Below are 18,700 nucleotides of genomic sequence, written 5' to 3'. Positions count from 1 at the left end.
AGAGAGAGAGAGCCTGAGATCACGTCTGTGTTTAGGTGTCGAGAGCGTGGAAAAGTGAAAAGAAGACTTACAACTTATTGTCCCGTAATTGAAAATTGTGCAGTTTCGGGTTCAGTTTCAAAGAGGCGCTAAAGTATACGTGATATACGCTGCACCACAAGCATGCGGACTGACTGATAAACGCTACACTATAATTATCTGCATAAAAGAAGACGAGGAAGAGCAGATGCCTGACCTACACATAAACCCAACGCACTGGTCATGGATCGGCACATACCATTTCTACGAAGACACTTTCGGTTCACACTCGTCTGGAGCCGAACAGACTGAATCGTTGCCCTCGCCAATTAGTCTAGATGGGGAGAAAATAGCCAGAAATTGAGCTGCTGGGGGGTCGGGGTGGTGGGAGTGGGGAGTTGTGGCTGATGGGCCATTCTCTTCTCTCGATTGGCGTGGATTGATACTTCCTGGCGGGGCGACGTTTCTTGTGATAAACTTGTCGGTGTTGCGATATGAAGCACCTACCCCATGTCAGTGCTACCCTCTGGAAAAAACAACAACAAACAAACAAAAAAACCCAACCAACCAAACAAACAAAAACAACAACAAACAACACCAACAACACCTCATAAAAACCCGTAAGACAGGGGAGCTACAAGTTATTTTCTCTCTTGTTCAGTTTCTTTTCTGCTTCTCTTTTTCTCACCTCATCCCATATGAAAATACATGTGCACACAATCGCAGTCAAAAGCATGCGCTCGCACGCGCGCACACACACACACGCACCCCCCCCCTCCCACACACACACACACACACTGACAAGCACACACACGCACACACAGACACACACTCACTCACTTACAAGCGCGTTAGTAGGCCATCACTCCACTTTGAAAATGGCCGTGAAAAAACGTATAAAGAAAAGAAGAGAAAAAGAGCACATACGCCGAGGTATACAGTAGTGTAGGGCGGATTAGAACCTCCGTTTCTTGCAAGAATCGAACCCAAGACCCTCCATTGCTTCCTTGGCAGACGCTCTGTCCTCTGCATGGGCCACAACTCCATCATTGTTACGCAGTGATGGCGCTTGTTTCTTTCTGCCGTTTCTACGAATCATTCAGAAACGAGACTCGATCGTAAAAAACGAGACAGTTGTTATGGAAAATGTCAGCGTTCTCTGGTTACAGTAAAATTACGTCTGGGTGGCACGTTGGATCTGGACCTGTAGTTATAAAACAGTCTATATTTCCTCTTTCAAAAGAAAACATCTCGGTAAAAAAAATATATATCAACCAAAATATACAGTGTTACAAAGGTTTCCAATGTAATGTTGGAGTTTCGTTGTTGTTTCTGAATGTCAATAATTACAGACAGTTGTTCCACCCAAAGTAGATGGTGAATTTTACGGGGAAGCTGTTCCATCAGTGTATTACATAATTTTCAAACAATTGCTCTTATTCAATTTCCGTGACACACACACACAACAACAACAACAACCCCTCGACACACACACACATACGGAAATATTCACATGTAACTTCAGTTATCACACCAGTTTTCACATTACGTTGTTGGTTGTTGCTATCGTCGCCGCGGTCGCTGTTGTTAACTGGTTTAACTTGACGAAAATGGAATGATAAACATTTGTTATTTTTGTTGCGTTTAGTACATGATGCTACATAGATATATCACATGAAGGAAATATTGATTTCCATTTTTTAAAGTATTTGTAAAATTGTAGTTGGCATAAAGCTTTCAGTTTGCCTGGCTATACAAACAGTCCTATCTGTCTAAAGCGTGTAGAGTCCGAGATGCTCAATTTGCATACCGTAAATACATGCCCCACTCTCAAGCTTCGCCCGCCCTCCCCCACTCCCCCCCCCCCCCCCCCCCCCCCCCCCCCAAAAAAGAAAAAGAAGGAAAAAAAAAAAAAAAGCATCCCCGGCGGGATTCGAACCCGCGACCTCTGGATTAGAAGTCCAGCGCGCTATCCACTGCGCTACGGGGACTGTGGTCTTGTTGTGAGTAGTTTGATCAAGGAAGGTGATCGTCAGGTGCGATTGGTGTGGGTTGGTCAATTCTCGGTCGCGGAGACCAGCAGGGGATCGGTGTGTGTGTGTATGTGTGTGTGTGTGTGTGTGTGTGTCATTCATGAATGCTTGCATGCATGTAATGTGTCAGTGTCAGTCAGTGTCTGTTGTGCGTGTGCGTCTGTACGTACGCATATACATCAATGTGTGTGTGTGTGTGTAGTCTATGCATGCATGCGTGTGTTAGTGTGTATCTAAGCAGTTGCGTGCGCGAGTATGTGTATGTGAGAGGGAGAGAGTGGGCGAGTAAATAATTATCTTTTCCTGTGTCTGTCCTGTGTCTGTCGTTTATGCATGCCGTGTACATGCATGCGTGCGCGCACACGTGTGTGTGTGTGTGTGTGTGTGTGTGTGAGAGAGAGAGAGAGAGAGACTGAAGACTGAGGACTGAGAGAGAGATCGAGAGAGATTGTCGTGCATGCGTGCGCGTGTGTGTGCGTCAGTGTGTGCACGTGCATTTGTGCGTGCGCGTGTATGTGTGTGTGTGTGAGTCTTCTCACTTTGCGCCTGCTTTTCGTCACGTTGGGGGTTATGGGTGGTCAAGGCAGCAAGTGTGTGTGGATGGTGTAGGGAGTGTGAGGAAGGGGTGCCACACACACACACACACACACACACACACACACACACACACACGCACACACACACACACATACTCACACGCACACGCAACCAGTACAATAGATAAACGCACGCACCCACTCCACCCCCTCCCACCCCACCCCTTCTCCTCCCCCCACCCCACCCCCCCAAAAAAAAGAAGAAAAAAAAAGAGAAAAACAAGAAGGAAAAAAGGGGGGAAAAGAAAAAAAAGAAGAAAAAAGGGAAAAAAAGAAAAAAAGAAGAAGAAAAAAAAGCTTAATCAGGCAGTGTTGGCAAACACACAAACCCTTCCTGGGTAAAGTTAGTGCAGTAGGCCAGACAGGAGGTTTCAACATGTGCCCAACCTAGACAATAGACCCCCCTCCCCTCTTCCCCCAGCTTCCCTACTCCTCCCTCACTCCCTCATTCACCATATCACACCATGGCCTTGACCTATACCCCCACCTCCTCCTTCTCCTCCCCACCCTTTATCTTTCACTGTCCTCCTGACCCTTATTCCCATCTTTGTGAAGTGCGTGTGGTTTGCACGTAACTGGAGTGAAACACAAAACAAGAAAAACAGACCACAGACTATGCAGTTTCGTGTCACCTCACCGCCGGCGCCACAATAAAATAATTATAGTGGTGGGGAGAAGGGGGTGGAGGTTGGTGGGAGTTGAGGGCGAGGGTGTGTGTGGGGGGGGGGGGGGGGGGGAGAGGAGAAAGTGAGAGGAGAGGAGAGTTATATATGGAAAGACCATGACACACTTTGGGGCAAATCCCGCTTCGGGCAGGCAAGCAGCAAGTAAACAATTTCTTTTACTGACATGTTTTTCTCTGCATGCAATGAGAAATGCAGCGTGGATTTTTTGCTTGTTGGAGTGTTATGTGGGTTGGTACCAGGGGAAGACGTGACGTGGATGGAAGGGAAAGAGAAGGAGGTTGATATGTGGAGGTCTGTGTGCCCCCGCCCCCCCCCCCCCCCCCTGTTGACTGACTGCTGCTACAGTTACTAACCACTGCTCACCACCTCACTGCTCACCACCTCACTGGTAGTAGGGTTTTTTTTTAATGTATTTATCTATTATTTATTCACCCTTTTTTTCAAGGCCTTACTAAGCGCGTTGGGTTACGCTGCTGGTCAGGCATCTGCTTGGTAGATGTGGTGTAGCGTATATGGATTTGTCCGAACGCAGTGACGCCGCCTTGAGCTACTGAAACTGAAACTGAAACTGCTCACCACCATGACTACTACCTACCAGTTTTCAGAACGCGGCATTTTATCATCTTTATACATAATATGACAGGCCCAACACTCAGCTTATATCACAATTTGACATAAGTTTACAGTTGGGCCAACAGCAAAGTGAGAGCTGTATTGTCAATGGTTTCTCCATTGCAATGGGAAATCATTCACAGCTTAGTCTTTTGTCAAGGACTATGACTCGCAAACTAAGAGGCAAGATTGCACTGGCTCTTTGTGCTGTGGCCTTGAGGACAAGTTGGCCGACTGTCCTAAACCTCTCTTGGCCGAGAGAGTGGGGACGTATCTTGGGCAAGACACTCTCCACTATAATCAAATTCTAGCCCAAATAGTCGGGACAGCAGTTGCCTCCTGTGCTGTTCTTATGGTCATAGTCGGACACGACTTTACCATCATATACATGTACAACATGAAGATTTCTTGGCCTACTTTGACTTTTCACCGACCAGACAGTGTGAGTGTGTGTGGTATGTTAGACTAGCACTGACCACTTCCCAGAAGTGTACCGTTTCTGTTTTTGTTAACATCTTTTTATGAGTAGACCTACTTTCGAATGCAACGCTAGTACTTGTACACCTGTTTCGATCTCTGTTCACTGCTGCCACAACTGACTACTACCAGAAAGTGTTTAATGAATCAGATAAAGACCTCAGGGAACACAGACCTGGGGGAAACATAGACATTGGGGAATATTGCCGTGCTCCTTTTAAAACGTAGACGGGAGAGAGACGACTACTCGCTGTAGAGCAAATCGGCGATATGTTCGGCAGATGTCAAACAGTTGTTTTACTCCGACGTGTTCTGTGCGGCAGAATGACTTTATAAATAATTTGTTTGTTAGGGGGTGAGGGTTGGAGATGGACAAACACGCAGGGAGGGAAAGGGAAGAGATGGAGAGAGAGACGGGGTGGGTTGGGGTGGTGGAACAGAAAGACTGTGTGTGTGTGTGTATGTGTGTGTGTGTGTGTGTGGTGTGTGTGTGTGGTGTGTGTGTGATGATTATGATGATGGTTTATGATGATGATGATTTATTGTCCAAAGCATTTACAGACATCATGGCAGTGTGTGTGTGTGTGTGGAGGGGGGGGGGGATTGGTTTACAAAAGCTAAATAAACAAATACAACGAAACACACACCGCAACAACTCTGTGTGTGTGTCTGTGTGTGTGTGTGTGTGTGTGTGTGTGTGTGTGTGTGTGTGTGAGGGAATGACAATGACAAACAGTTTAATGTATCATCATTATTTATAATAATTTTGACCCACAGGCCCATGTGCAGTCTTAGGGAGGATTTAGGAACATACTGCACAAAACAACTACTAAACAACCCAAACAACAATACATGAACTATTTTGTGAGAACTCTTGTCACGAAGTCTTTTCTCTTCAAATCATTAATTACGAAAGAAAAGTTTAGTTTAGCAAATAAACTTCCCGAATGGGCTTTCAGTGTTGCTTTTATTGAATTTATTCGTCAGCAAATAGTTTCGCTGAATAAATTATATGAAAAAAAAAAAAATTAGACAGAGAGACAGAGACAGACGTCAAGAGTTCGCCAGCCAGCTACAAACACCAGCACGAGAAATGGGAAGAGTGCCACGCACATTGTATGTCTGTTAAAACCGTTGTAAAGTGTTTTAAGCCTGTTGCACACTGGGAGCCCAGTCGGGTCACAACGCTATAGGTTTTGGTGGGAGGGAAGGGAGGGGGGGGGCACAGGGATTAGGAAGTTTGTCGTAAGAATGTTTCGTCTGTTAATTCAAAACCGTTTTATAGAGCCAAAGTCCTTTTTGCAGAGTGAGCGTGCAGTCGGGTTACAGTTCTGCGGTTGTTGTTTTTTTTGTTGTTTTTTTGTTTTGTTTTGTTTGGGTTTGTTTATGTTGTTGTTGTTTTGTTTGTTTTGTGTTTGTTTGTTTTGTTTTGTTTTGTTTTTTGTGTTTATTTTGGGGGGGAGGGGGGGGGTGGGGGGGTGGAGGGGGATAGGGAAATGGCAATTGCCATGCAGATTTTCTGTCTGTTATGAAGAGCTTCATTATTACCCTGTCACAAACTAAGTGCACTGGTTTTATCGGTATTTGAGTGAAGACTGGATCCAGTCTTAGCAACTAGCCCTGCAACGGCCACTGGGCTGTAAACAACATGATCTGATTTGGTTTACAACCACTTCTGCTAATCGTTATTATGTCTGTGTCTGTGTGTGACTGTGTGGATAAAAGGGGATATACAAAGAAAGGATTGACTGGAACAGTGCAATCAACAGTTCGTAAATGTTAAAATATAACATCAGCGATCAACAACAACAACAACAAAAACAAAACAGTGTGTGTAGAATGTGTGTGCATACGTGCGTATATGTGTACGTGTGTTGGTGTATACCATGAAACTCTTGCACTCCTCCAGTATTTTATATGGTTGTGAGAAATATACTGCTTATATACTTATGTGTACACACACACACACACACAGATTATATATATGACATATGTCTGTATTCGTATGTGTGAATGTGTGCATGCACGCACAACCGCACATGTGCGCATTTGTGTGCGCGCGCGCATGCACGTTCGTTTCTGACCAGAGATGGGAATCATTGAGTTTCCCACTTCATTGTCGACCGGATGCATTTTGAAACGTGAATGACTTTGACTTGGGGGTGAGGGGGGAGTGGTGAAAGTGTAAGAGGGAAAGGGAGAATAGGAGGTACATTCGTAGATATATTGCCAGGAAGTGAGACTGATGTAGTGGTGGTGGTGGGGGTAGAGGAGGGGGGGGGGGGGCGTAGCGAGGGTAGGGAGGGGGGGTCTATTGTCTAAATTGTGCACATGTGGAAACCTCCAGTCTGACCTACCGCGCTTAGCCAGGAAGGGTTGTGTGTGTGTGTGTGTGTGTGTGTGTGTGTGTGTGCGTGCGTGTGTGTGTGTGCGTGTGTGTGTGTGTGTACATCAATTAATTTCAGGAGGAACAAACGTATCATTTTGTTTGGTGCTTTCACAGTTGGGTATCTAACCTTATCGATGAGCTAACAAAGCTGTTGAAAATGGCGATAAGTAGATGCGAAGTAATGTATTGAACTGTCAACTGTCTATATCAGCTGGTTACATTTTATGGAAAAAATAATCATGAAACAAGAACAGTGGCTAAAAATAGGAGCATGTTTAGACTTCAAGAAAGTGCCCAAGAAATGTATGTGAACGTTTGAATGCAGATCAGTTTTATCCTCACTGCAGCACAGAGGAAGATTATCTCATTAGTTTATATATTAAAATCAAATGCATTTAAAAGTAAATATGATAAACTAGTAAACACACCACTTGCTGCTGTGAAGAAAACTTTCAAATAAAATGATACTATTTGAATGTAAGGCTTCGAAGCTTTGCATTCCAAACGTTCTACAAAGATCATTGGAAGATATTGTTTATGAATATTTCTTCTGTTAAATGATTGTGAAATTTTGCTTCACAGTTGTTGTTTGTTTATTTATTTATAGTCTGTTCATCTAAGATGATGATATTAGACTGAATTGCTTCACAGTCCAGCTGGATTTTCACCTAATTTTGTATGAAGTTTTCATTTCTTCACAGTACACGTGGATTTATTTTAAAAGTAAATTTGCACTACGTGAATAGACTTGGACTGAGGAACACACACACACACACACACACACACACACACACACACACACACACATGCAAACACGCACACACACAGACACACACACACACACACACACACACACACACACACACACACACACACACACACTTGAGTTCTTCATGAGAAACGTCGTTTCAGAACAGCTGGATGAATATTTGTGAGATCACCACGTGCTGAGTGGTGAATACCTCGTCTTGTCTGTCTAAGTTCTTACTCCATCTGTGGGTCTGTCTCTGTCTATGTTTGGTTTTTTTTGTTAGTGCGTGGGTAGGCCACGGCGAATTGTACATTGTGATTATGTAATAGCTATCACTGTTGAGTTTCCCACTTCATTGATGACCGAATGCGCTTGAAGTGTGATTGGAGTGAGGTCACGGTGGGGCAGGGGGCGGGGGTGGGGGTTGAAAGGATAAGAAGAGCAGAAGAGGAAGAGCGAAGACGGGAGGTAGACAGAAAAGTGAGACTGTTGAAATGGGGGATTATGGGGGGAAGGGATGGGGGTCTATTGTAAGGATTGTGCACATGCTGAAACCGCCTGTCTGACGTACCGCACTTTGCCAGGAAGGGTTGTGTTGTTTGCCAAGGATGTGTGATAAGTTTTCACTTTGGTTTTGTTTAAAGAGTGCATCTGTTGCATTGAAAGGGTGTGTGCGTGTTTGGCGTGTGTGTGTGGAGGGGGGGTTGGGGGGGGTGGGGGCAAGGGGAGAGAGGGGGGACCAGCACATGTGTGTGGGGGGGTGGCGGTAGGGGGTTGGTGAACGTATGTACCTTTCGTTTCTCTTTTTCAATCTCATCATCGAAGATAGTTGGAGGATGTCATTGATAAATTTCTTGTTATTGCACACACACACACACACACACACACACACACACACACACACACACACACACACACATCTAAGCAACGCATTTGTTCACTTGCTGCATCAGATTTTTTTTTCACGGCTTCGCTCCTCTCACCCCCACCGTTCAACCACATACCCGATCCTCCAAACCCTCCGGCACTATTTTAGTTGGTGCATGGTTAGGCCACACCAAGGTGTATAATCTGCTGCACGTTGAGGGTATGGACGCTGAGGTTTTCACTTCTTTGATGACCGAATGCAGTTTCAAGTTGAAATGTAAATGAGAAAGGTTGGGAGGTATTTGTATTTGTATTACTTTCTATCACAACAGATTTCTATTTGTGAAATTCGGGCTGCTCTCCCCAGGGAGAGCGCGTCGCTACACTACAGCGCCACCCATTTTTAAAATATTTTTTTCCTGGGTGCAGTTGTTTTTTTTTCCTATCGAAGTGGATTTTTGTACAGAATTTTGCCAGGAACAACCCTTTTTTTTGCTGTGGGTTTTTTTTTACGTGCGCTAAGTGCATGCTGCACACGGGACCTCGGTTTATCGTCTCATCCGAATGACTAGCGTCCAGACCACCACTCAAGGTCTAGCTGAGGGGGAGAAAATATCGGCGGCTGAGCCGTGATTTCAACCAGTGCGCTCAGATACTCTCGCTTCCTAGGCGGACACGTTACCTCATGGCCATCACTCCACTCAGGTGGAGGAGTAAAAAAAAAAAAAAAAAAAAAAAAAAGAAGAAGAGGAGGGAGAATGGGAGTTACCATTCGCGGACAGGGCCAGGAATTGAGAGTGATGTGGTGGGGGGAGGGGGGGGGGGGGGGGGGGGGTAAGGGGGGTAGGGATGGGGGTCTGTTGTCCAAATTATACACGTTAAGTTAAAACCTCATGTCTGACCTACCGCGCTTGGCCAGGAAGGGTTGTATGTTTCCTAACGCTGTCTGATAAGTTTCTTCTTGGATTTGTTTATGAAGAACACCTGTGTGTTGTGTTGATGGAGTGGCGCGTGTGTGCATGCATGTGTGTACGTTTGTGTGCGCGTGTGCGTACGTGTTCAGTTGTTTGTGTGTTGGTGTGGGTGTGAGTGAACGTGCATTTCTCTTCCCTCCCTATTTCACTCTTATTTCCTGTCAGATACCCCACTGACGTCACATCATTCATCCTGCTCGGTGTATCTAAAACAGAAAACACACACCCATAAGGAACGCACTTGTTTACTTGCTGCAGCAGTAAAACAATTTGCTCCGAAGCGTATCATGGCCCCTTCCTCCCCCTCACCCCTTCCCCCATGAATCCTCCTAACTCCCTTCCACTATTTTTAGTTAGTGCATGTAGGAGGTATCGTCGTCGGGTTTCCCCACTTCACAGTCGACTGACTACGCTTTGAAACATGAATGACTGTATTGGGGGATCGGGGGAGGGTGCAAGAAGAGGAGGAAGGGGGATGAAAGGTACATTGGTGGGTGCAAAACAGAAAAGTGAGACTGGTGGGTGGGTGGGGATTAGGGGGAGGGGTTGTGGTTCATTGTCTAGATTGTGCACATGTTGAAACCGCCTGTCTGACCCACCGCGTTTAGCCTGGAAGGGTTGTTTGTTTGCCAACGATGTGCGATAAGTTTCAACTTTGGTTTTGTTTAAGGAGCACATCTGTTGTGTTTTATGTTGACAGGGTGCATGGATGTATGTGTGTGAAAATGTGTGTGTCTGTGTGTGTGTGTGTGTGTGTGTGTGTGCGCGCGTGCACGCATGCGTAAATGTGTATGAACGCTGCGTATGTGTGTCAAGACAACCATGGGATCAGCTCTATTTAAACCTATCATTATCCGGCGTACTTGTGTAAGTCTTTGTGGTGTACTGATGTTAACACTGACACTGCTGCTTCTATCAAATGTTCATCAGTTCTGATTGTCCAATTCATAGCACGATCATGACCTTAAGCAAGTGTGTGCGCTAGAATCTGACGATTTACCGTGCCCAGTCTGTGGCAGGCTTAAAGGACTTTGAAACCGGCTGTTTTAACACACAGACCACCAACTGGCAAAGTTCCTGGTTTTCTGTTGTCTCAAAACTGTAGCGCTGTATCCGAGCTGTGACCTTGCTAAAGCTGTAAACAGGACGGCATGTTATTTATTTCGCAGTGATATCTCCACTAGACGTTCTTGTGATGCCGCTTTAAAAAATGATGGGCTGTTGGCTTCTCAGTGTACGCTGGGCTGGCTTACTCCCTCTTTATCATCCTCCCCTGCCTCTGTGTGTGTATGCGTCTCTCGGTCTTTGTCTCTCTCTTCACCTCTGTCTCTGTGCCTCACTCTGTCTCTGTCTGTCTGTCTGTCTCTTCTGCCGTCTCACTCTTTTGGACTCACTTGTATAAACAAATTGAGTCTATGTTTTAACCCGGTGTTCGGTTTGTGTGTGTGTGTGTGTGTGTGTGTGTGTGTGTGTGTGTGTGTGTCCGTGGTAAACTTTAACATTGACATTTTCTCTGCAAATACTTTGTCAGTTGACACCAAATTAGGCATAAAAATAAGAAAAATTCAGTTCTTTCCAGTCATCTTGTTTAAAACAATATTGCACCTCTGGGATGGGCACAGAAAAATAAAAAATGAAGCCTAATTATATGCAAACTGCATTTACTGTTATATTTATATTTTTTGTATTCTCTAAACTTGGCACTTTGATCTGATATTCTGACCCAACAACAAGAGCAGTCATTATTATCATTTTTTGTTCAAACAGGCACTTCTTTTGCTAAGCATGGAAGTTTTATTTATTTGCAAACGTTTTGGTGCAGTGTGTAAAAAAGGGAAATTACTCTGTAATTAATGCTAGGGGACTTAATTTGCTTTAAAAATTACATTTTGAAATTGTACTCAATACATAAAAAGCTTGGATTTAAAAAAAAAAAAAGTGTATCACAAGTGAGTCTTGAAGGCCTTGCCTCTCTTGTTAGTCTTTCTTTTTCCCTCATTGTTTCTGTCTGTCTGTCTGTGTCTGTCTGTCTGTGTCTGTCTGTCTGTCTCTCTTCTCTTTCATTTAAGACCTTTTCGCACGTTTTTGTCGGCCTGTCGCTTTTTGTGTCGTTTTCAGAAAGTGCGTTTTGTCTCCAGATACATGTCATTCTGTCTGTCTTCTGTCTGTCTTTCTCTGTCTATGTCTGTCTGTCTGTCTGTCTCTTCTCTGACATAATGAAGACCAATGTGAATGTGCGACTCAGTTGTGTATTTCCCTTCTAGGGGAGCTATGGCTTATGTAAATGAACCATCTCTCTCTGTCTCCCTCTCCTTTCTCTTTGTCTGTCTGTCTGTCTGTCTGTCTGTCTCTCTCTCTCTCATCTTCACACACGTCAGTGGCAATTGAAATAAATTTCTTCCTCTTTTGAATTATGTCCCCTTCCACTCTGTTTTAATATTGTTCATCCCCCCCCCCAACCCCCCACACACGTACACTCCCTTTCTGTCCATCTCTCCCCTCCCTCAGTAAACAAGCAAAAGTACGCTGACATTCTCGTTCCTATAAACTGTCTGAATACAGGATCAGTTTACCAGCTGTTGCACGAAATAATTTGCCCCAAATGCTAATCTAAACAATGATACACGTGATTCTACTTATGTTTATACATGCTAGGTCTCGTGTGTGTGTGTGTGTGTGTGTGTGTGTGTGTGTGTGTGTGTGTGTGTGTGTGTGTGTGTGTGTGTGTGTGATATAATGAGCCTTGTGACGAATCTCTGCATGGTTATTTTAATTTTACTCAGTCATCAGGACCACTCCAGAATAGACCACCGAACAGACGGAGAAGACAGTGACAGCGATCATTGTGCCATGTCTTGACTGGATCACTAACGAAGAGTGTATTGTCAGTGTGGTGCTTGACTGACAGACAGACAGACAGACAAACAGACAGACAGACAAAACGAACACTACACATAATATTGTATAAGGATGTCATAAGCGACAACACGAACATCTACAGTGGCAACAACAACAACAACACTATCGCTCACAAGAACAATAGCAACAGGAGGAGGAGGAGCAGTAACAAAAGCAATACCAACGACAGCGTGTTGATGCTAGAACTGATGATGATGATGGTGATGATGATGATGATGGCGATGATGATGATGATCCTGTACCAACAGAATCCTTGGCAGCACGTTGCAGTCACAAGCTTTGAACCCCTCACGCCACTTTCCTCCATAAAAAAAAAATCTCAAGAAGAAAAACAGAAACCTGGCGAGCAATAGTGATGGTGGGTGAGCCGGGTGGCGATGAGGATAGGGAAGGGTGGGCAGGGAGGGGAAGGAAGTAAGGACAAGTTGTCAGGCGAACGCTGCTGCATCATTCCTTCTTTCACACACTGAAAGTGCTATGCAGGCACTGTGTGTCAGAGACCCTTTGAACATCTGCTGAGTGTGCAGGTAAAGAGTCTGTAGACTTCACGGTCTTGGGTGCAGGTTGGTCAGTATGCTTCACTTACAGCGGATGACTGTTCTTTGGTGCAGTTGCGTTGGTCTGCTACTTGATAGTGGAGGACCTGTTTTTGTTGTTTTTTGTTCGTGAGATTCGTCAATCTGCTACATTGATAGCGGGGGATCTGTTTCCTCGTGCAGGTTCGTTAATCTGCTGCATTGATAGCGGAGGACTGTTAGTCTGCTACATTGATAGCGGAGGACTGTTAGTCTGCCACATTGATAGCGGAGGACTGTTAGTCTGCCACATTGATAGCGGAGGACTGTTAGTCTGCTACATTGATAGCGGAGGATCTGTTTCCTCGTGCAGGTTCGTTAGTCTGCTGCATTGATAGCGGAGGACTGTTTTTGCTACATTGATAGCGGAGGACTGTTAGTCTGCTACATTGACAGCGGAGGACTGTTAGTCTGCTACATTGATAGCGGAGGATCTGTTTCTTGGTGCAGGTTCGTTAATCTGCTACATTGATAGCGGAGGACTGCTAGTCTGCTGCTTTAGTCTGCTGCATTGATAGCGGAGGATCTGTTTCCTGGTGCAGGTTCGTTAACCTGCTACATTGATAGCGGAGGACTGCTAGTCTGCTACATTGATAGCGGAGGACTGTTAGTCTGCTACATTGATAGCGGAGGATCTGTTTCTTGGTGCAGGTTCGTTAGTCTGCTACATTGATAGCGGAGGACTGTTAGTCTGCTACATTGATAGTGGAGGATATGTTTCTTGTGCAAGTTCGTTAGTCTGCTACTTCAGTAGCGAAGGACCTGTCACTTGGTGCAGGTTCGTTGATCTGCTACATTGATAGCAGAGGAGGCTGAATTGTAGAGGAGAATTTTGACCTGGATAAACTTAAACCTGGCGGAATACAGTCCAGGGGGAATCTAGTTCTGGGGGAACTTAGACTTGGAGAAACCGTCACCCGGGGCAGTATAGTCCTTTGGGGACATAACCATGGAGGAAATTAGATCTGGGGAAATTCTGACCGGGGGCAATAAAGGCATGGGGGAACATAGACGTGCTCCCATTCTAGGCGTGAAGTTGCCACAAGGTACAGGGCAACAGGATAGCAATTCCTGTCCTTTTTTGTGATCCATTTGAGTGCAGTGCGTCCAACTTTGACCTGAGTGTGTGTGTGTGTGTATGTGTGTGAGAGAGACAGACACAGACACAGAGACAGAGACAGAGCGATGGGGGATATTCAGCCTGCACATGTTCGACCAGAACGGAAACACACACAGGTGGACACAGCAAGAAAGCTTTTTTTGTTTGTTTGTTTGTTTTTTTTGGAGGGGGTGGGGAGGAGGTGGGAGGGAGGGACACCGCGGAATTGAACTCACAACCTTTGAAGGCAGACCTGGAACAGAACCAGACTGATCCACGGCGCCCAACAGCCACCAGCTTCCTTTACACAGGATCAGTGGTGTTGGCCGTCACAGCATCCCCCACTGTGACTGTCAGTGGCTGCTGTCTGGGCCTGTCTGGGCCTGTCTGTCTGTCTGTCTGGGCCTGTCTGTCTGTCTGGGCCTGTTTGTCTGTCTGGGCCTGTCTGTCTGTCTTGGCCTGTTTGTCTGTCTGGGCCTGTCTGTCTGTCTGGGCCTGTTTGTCTGTCTGGGCCTGTCTGTCTGTCTTGGCCTGTTTGTCTGTCTGGGCCTTTGTCTGTCTGGGCCTGTTTGTCTGTCTGGGCCTGCCTGTTTGTCTGTCTGGGCCTTGTCTGTCTGTCTGGGCCTTGTCTGTCTGTCTTGGTCTGTTTGTCTGTCTTGGTATATTCGTCTGTCTGTCTGTCTGGGCCTTGTCTGTCTGTCTGAGCCTTGTCTGTCTGTCTGAGCCTTGTTTGTCTGTCTTGGTCTGTTTGTCTGTCTTGGTATGTTCGTCTGTCTGTCTGGGCCTTGTTTGTCTGTCTGTCTTGGCTGTTTGTCTGTCTGTCATGGTCTGTTTGTCTGTCTGTCTTGGCCCTGTTTGTCGTTTGTCTGTCTGTATGTCTGTCTGGGCCTGTCTGTATGTTTGTCTGGGCCCTGTTTGTCTGTCTTGGTCTGTCTGGGCCTGTTTGTCGGTTTGTTTGTCTGTGTGGTCAGAGGCCGCAGGTGAAGGTGACCCAGTAAGGTGTGGGGGAAGGGGGGGGAGGGAAGGGGGGGAGGCTGTCTTTAGCTCTCACAAACAAGCGATCAGCCACCTTGTTTGTCGAGGGTCAGAGTGGCTGAGAACCACACACACAGACACACACACGGACACACACACACACACACAGAGTTTTTGACGGATATCTGTGCAGGTAAAAGTTTATACGCTGTGGCATGATTTTAATCAACACTGTAGGATGATTTTTAAACGACACTGTAGCATCATTATAATCAGCAATATAGGATGTGTTTTTTTTAATTCAACCTTTCTGCAGCCCTGTGTCGGCACAGAGCAGGTGATGCAGAGATAGCTGCACATCAGTGGCAGCTCGTGTGTCCAGGAACAGGTGCAGAGTAGAACAAGAGAGGCAAGGCCTTCAAGACTCACTTGTGATACACTTAAAAAAACAAACAACCCCAAGCTTTTTATGTATTGAGTATAATTTCAAAATGTAATGTTTAAGATGAGAAAGATCAGTTTAAAGCAAATTAAGTCCCCTAGCATTAATTACAGAGCAATTTCCCTTTTTTACTATCTGCACCAAAACGTTTGCAAAATAAAGAAAACTGCCATGCTTAGCAAAAGAAGTTCCTGTTTGAACAAAAAAATGATAATAATGACTGCTCTTGTTGTTGGGTCAGAATATCAGATCAAAGTGCCAAGTTTAGAAAATACAAAAAATATAAATATAACAGCAAATGCAGTTTGCATATAATTAGGCTTCATTTATTATTTTTTGTGCCCATCCCAGAGGTGCAATATTGTTTTAAACAAGATGACTGAAAAGAACTGAATTTTTTCCTATTTTTATGCCTAATTTGGTGTCAACTGACAAAGTATTTGCAGAGAAAATGTCAATGTTAAAGTTTACCACGGACACACACACACACACACACACACAGAGACAACCGAACACCGGGTTAAAACATAGACTCACTTTGTTTACACAAGTTAGTGAAAAACACTTGAATATAGCCCAGGGGGATTTTGGACCTGGTGAAAATTTGACCTGCGGGAATATAGGTGTGGGGGGAACAAAGACGTGCTCCCACAGACTCCATGTTGCCGAAAGGTACAGGGCAACAAGATCACAATTCCTGTCCACACATACTCACACGTGCGTGCGTGCATACGTGCGTGCAAGCGCGCCTTTGTGTGTATGGACTGGAATTGAGTGTGTGTTTGTGTGTGTGTGTGTGTGTGTAAATAATATGTGTGTTTTTGTGTGAGTCCGTGCGTTCGCGCGCGCATGTGTGTGCGTGCCTGCTTGCTTGCCTCTCTCTGGTTCGTCAAAGCTTCATTGCCAATTGTGGATATTATCCTCTGTGTGTGTGTGTGTGTGTGTGTGTGTGTGTACGCGTTAGTGTTTCAGTAATGAACCACTTAAAACTAAGCCACCCACACGCCGATTTTTATCCACGTAGACTGGCACACCTGCTCAGAGTTCATTCAGTTAATCTGTACTGACGAAAACTCGCACATGCATACCGCCCCGCCTCAGTCCAACCCGAACGCCTTATATCTCAAGGGCTGGTTGGCGGGCACGGCCCCGAAATAGCCGAGGGCATGATAATAAACGTGTGATGAAACAAACTGTATCTCTTTCACCATTCCGATTACGCCACAGGCAGAGCGACGGAGTATGTTGAACCCGAACTTGACATGTCTGCCTGTACTGTGTTGGCACTTCACACGTGTCCGCTAACTGCGCAGTTTGCTGCCCGCCTCTCAGAGAAAATGTGTTTTGTGCAATGTGCTTTGTTAGTTATAGTACACATGGGATGATGAAATGACTAGTTTCAAGACGTAGTAAATACCTTCTTCTCATTCTTTGCATTTTCTGCTTTTTTCGTCCTTCACAATCTTTGAGAATATAGTATTTGCCAGCTGAATTGAATGCGAAGATGAACGCACGCAGAAACTCTACCACTTTACTGAAAAGCGTTTTAGTCTTCCCCCACAATTACAAACAAACCAGTGCACGCATACATATGCATATTTGGAGGCACACACACACTGACTCACAGACACTCAGCCCCCCCCCTCCCCTACACAAACACACACGCACGCACACACAGGATGTTGTGCACAATCAGCAATATAGATTTAATGAATGAGAGAGAGGCAAACAGGTAGCAAGCTAGACACAGCCACACACACATCTTATTCATTTCTGCGGCAATGAAAATGAATACCAGCTAATCCAGTCATTAACAATATCTCGCGAAACGTAAGCACCTGCTTTAAACAGCCTTTCCATTTGGGGCCAGCTGAGCTGAACGGAAGGGAAACTTTTATTTTCAGCCATGACATTTTCAGTTGAACGTGGATATTCGTTTCACTTGTACCAGTTTTAGCGAAAGGCAAGGCCACTTCTCTGTCTGTCTGTCTGTCTGTCTATCCATGTCTCTGTCTGCCTGTCTCTGTCTGTTTTCTCTTTGTCTCTGTATGGCTATCTGCCTGCCTGCCTGTCCATGTCTGTCTTGTCTCTATCCGTCATTATGTATCTATCTGTCTGTCTGTCTGTCTTGTCTCTGTCCGTCATTATGTATCTGTCTGTCTGTCTGTCTCGTCTCTGTCCGTCATTATGTATCTGTCTGTCTGTCTCTACGTCTGTCTGTCTTGTGTCTATCAGTCATTATGTGTCTGTCCGTCATTATGTATCTGTCTGTCTGTCTTGTGTCTGTCCGTCATTATGTATCTGTCTGTCTGTCTCTCCGTCTGTCTGTCTTGTGTCTGTCCGTCATTATCTGTCTGTCTGTCTGTCTTGTCTCTGTCCGTCATTATGTATCTGTCCGTCATTATCTGTCTGTCTGTCTGTCTGGTCTCTGTCCGTCATTATGTATCTGTCCGTCATTATCTGTCTGTCTGTCTGTCTGGTCTCTGTCCGTCATTATGTATCTGTCCGTCATTATCTGTCTGTCTGTCTGTCTGGTCTCTGTCCGTCATTATGTATCTGTCCGTCATTATCTGTCTGTCTGTCTGTCTGGTCTCTGTCCGTCATTATGTATCTGTCTGTCTGTCTCTACGCCTGTCTGTCTTGTGTCTGTCCATCATTATGTATCTGTCTGTCTGTCTTGTGTCTGTCCGTCATTATGTATCTGTCTGTCTGTCTGTCTTGTCTCTGTCCGTCATTATGTATCTGTCTGTCTGTCTGTCTCGTCTCTGTCCGTCATTATGTATCTGTCTGTCTTGTCTCTGTCCGTCATTATGTATCTGTCTGTCTGTCTGTCTCGTCTCTGTCCGTCATTATGTATCTGTCTGTCTGTCTTGTCTCTGTCCGTCATATGTATCTGTGTGTGTGTCTGTCTGTCTGTCTGGTCTCTGTCCGTCATTATGTGTCTGTCTGTCTGGTCTCTGTCCGTCATTATGTATCTGTCTGTCTGTCTTGTGTCTGTCCGTCATTATGTATCTGTCTGTCTGGTCTCTGTCCGTCATTATGTATCTGTCTGTCTGTCTGTCTTGTCTCTGTCCGTCATTATGTATCTGTCTGTCTGTCTGTCTGTCTCGTCTCTGTCCGTCATTATGTATCTGTCTGTCTTGTCTCTGTCCGTCATTATGTATCTGTCTGTCTGTCTGTCTGGTCTCTGTCCGTCATTATGTATCTGTCTGTCTGTCTTGTGTCTGTCCGTCATTATGTATCTGTCTGTCTGGTCTCTGTCCGTCATTATGTATCTGTCTTGTGTC

The 18,700-nt window shown here is 45.3% G+C and overlaps 1 non-coding gene across 1 annotated transcript; it reads right to left on the bottom strand.

The window, feature by feature from the left end:
- Window positions 1–1,936: 1,936 nt before the first annotated feature.
- Trnar-ucu (transfer RNA arginine (anticodon UCU)) lies at window positions 1,937–2,009 on the bottom strand. The gene has a single exon. It is a non-coding gene; the product is annotated as a tRNA-Arg (tRNA).
- Window positions 2,010–18,700: the final 16,691 nt, after the last annotated feature.

The sequence above is a fragment of the Babylonia areolata genome, chromosome 9 (assembly GCF_041734735.1).
Source record: "Babylonia areolata isolate BAREFJ2019XMU chromosome 9, ASM4173473v1, whole genome shotgun sequence".
In the NCBI taxonomy this organism is placed as follows: Eukaryota; Metazoa; Mollusca; class Gastropoda; order Neogastropoda; family Buccinidae; genus Babylonia; species Babylonia areolata.
This window is presented reverse-complemented; position numbering and strand designations above follow the sequence as displayed.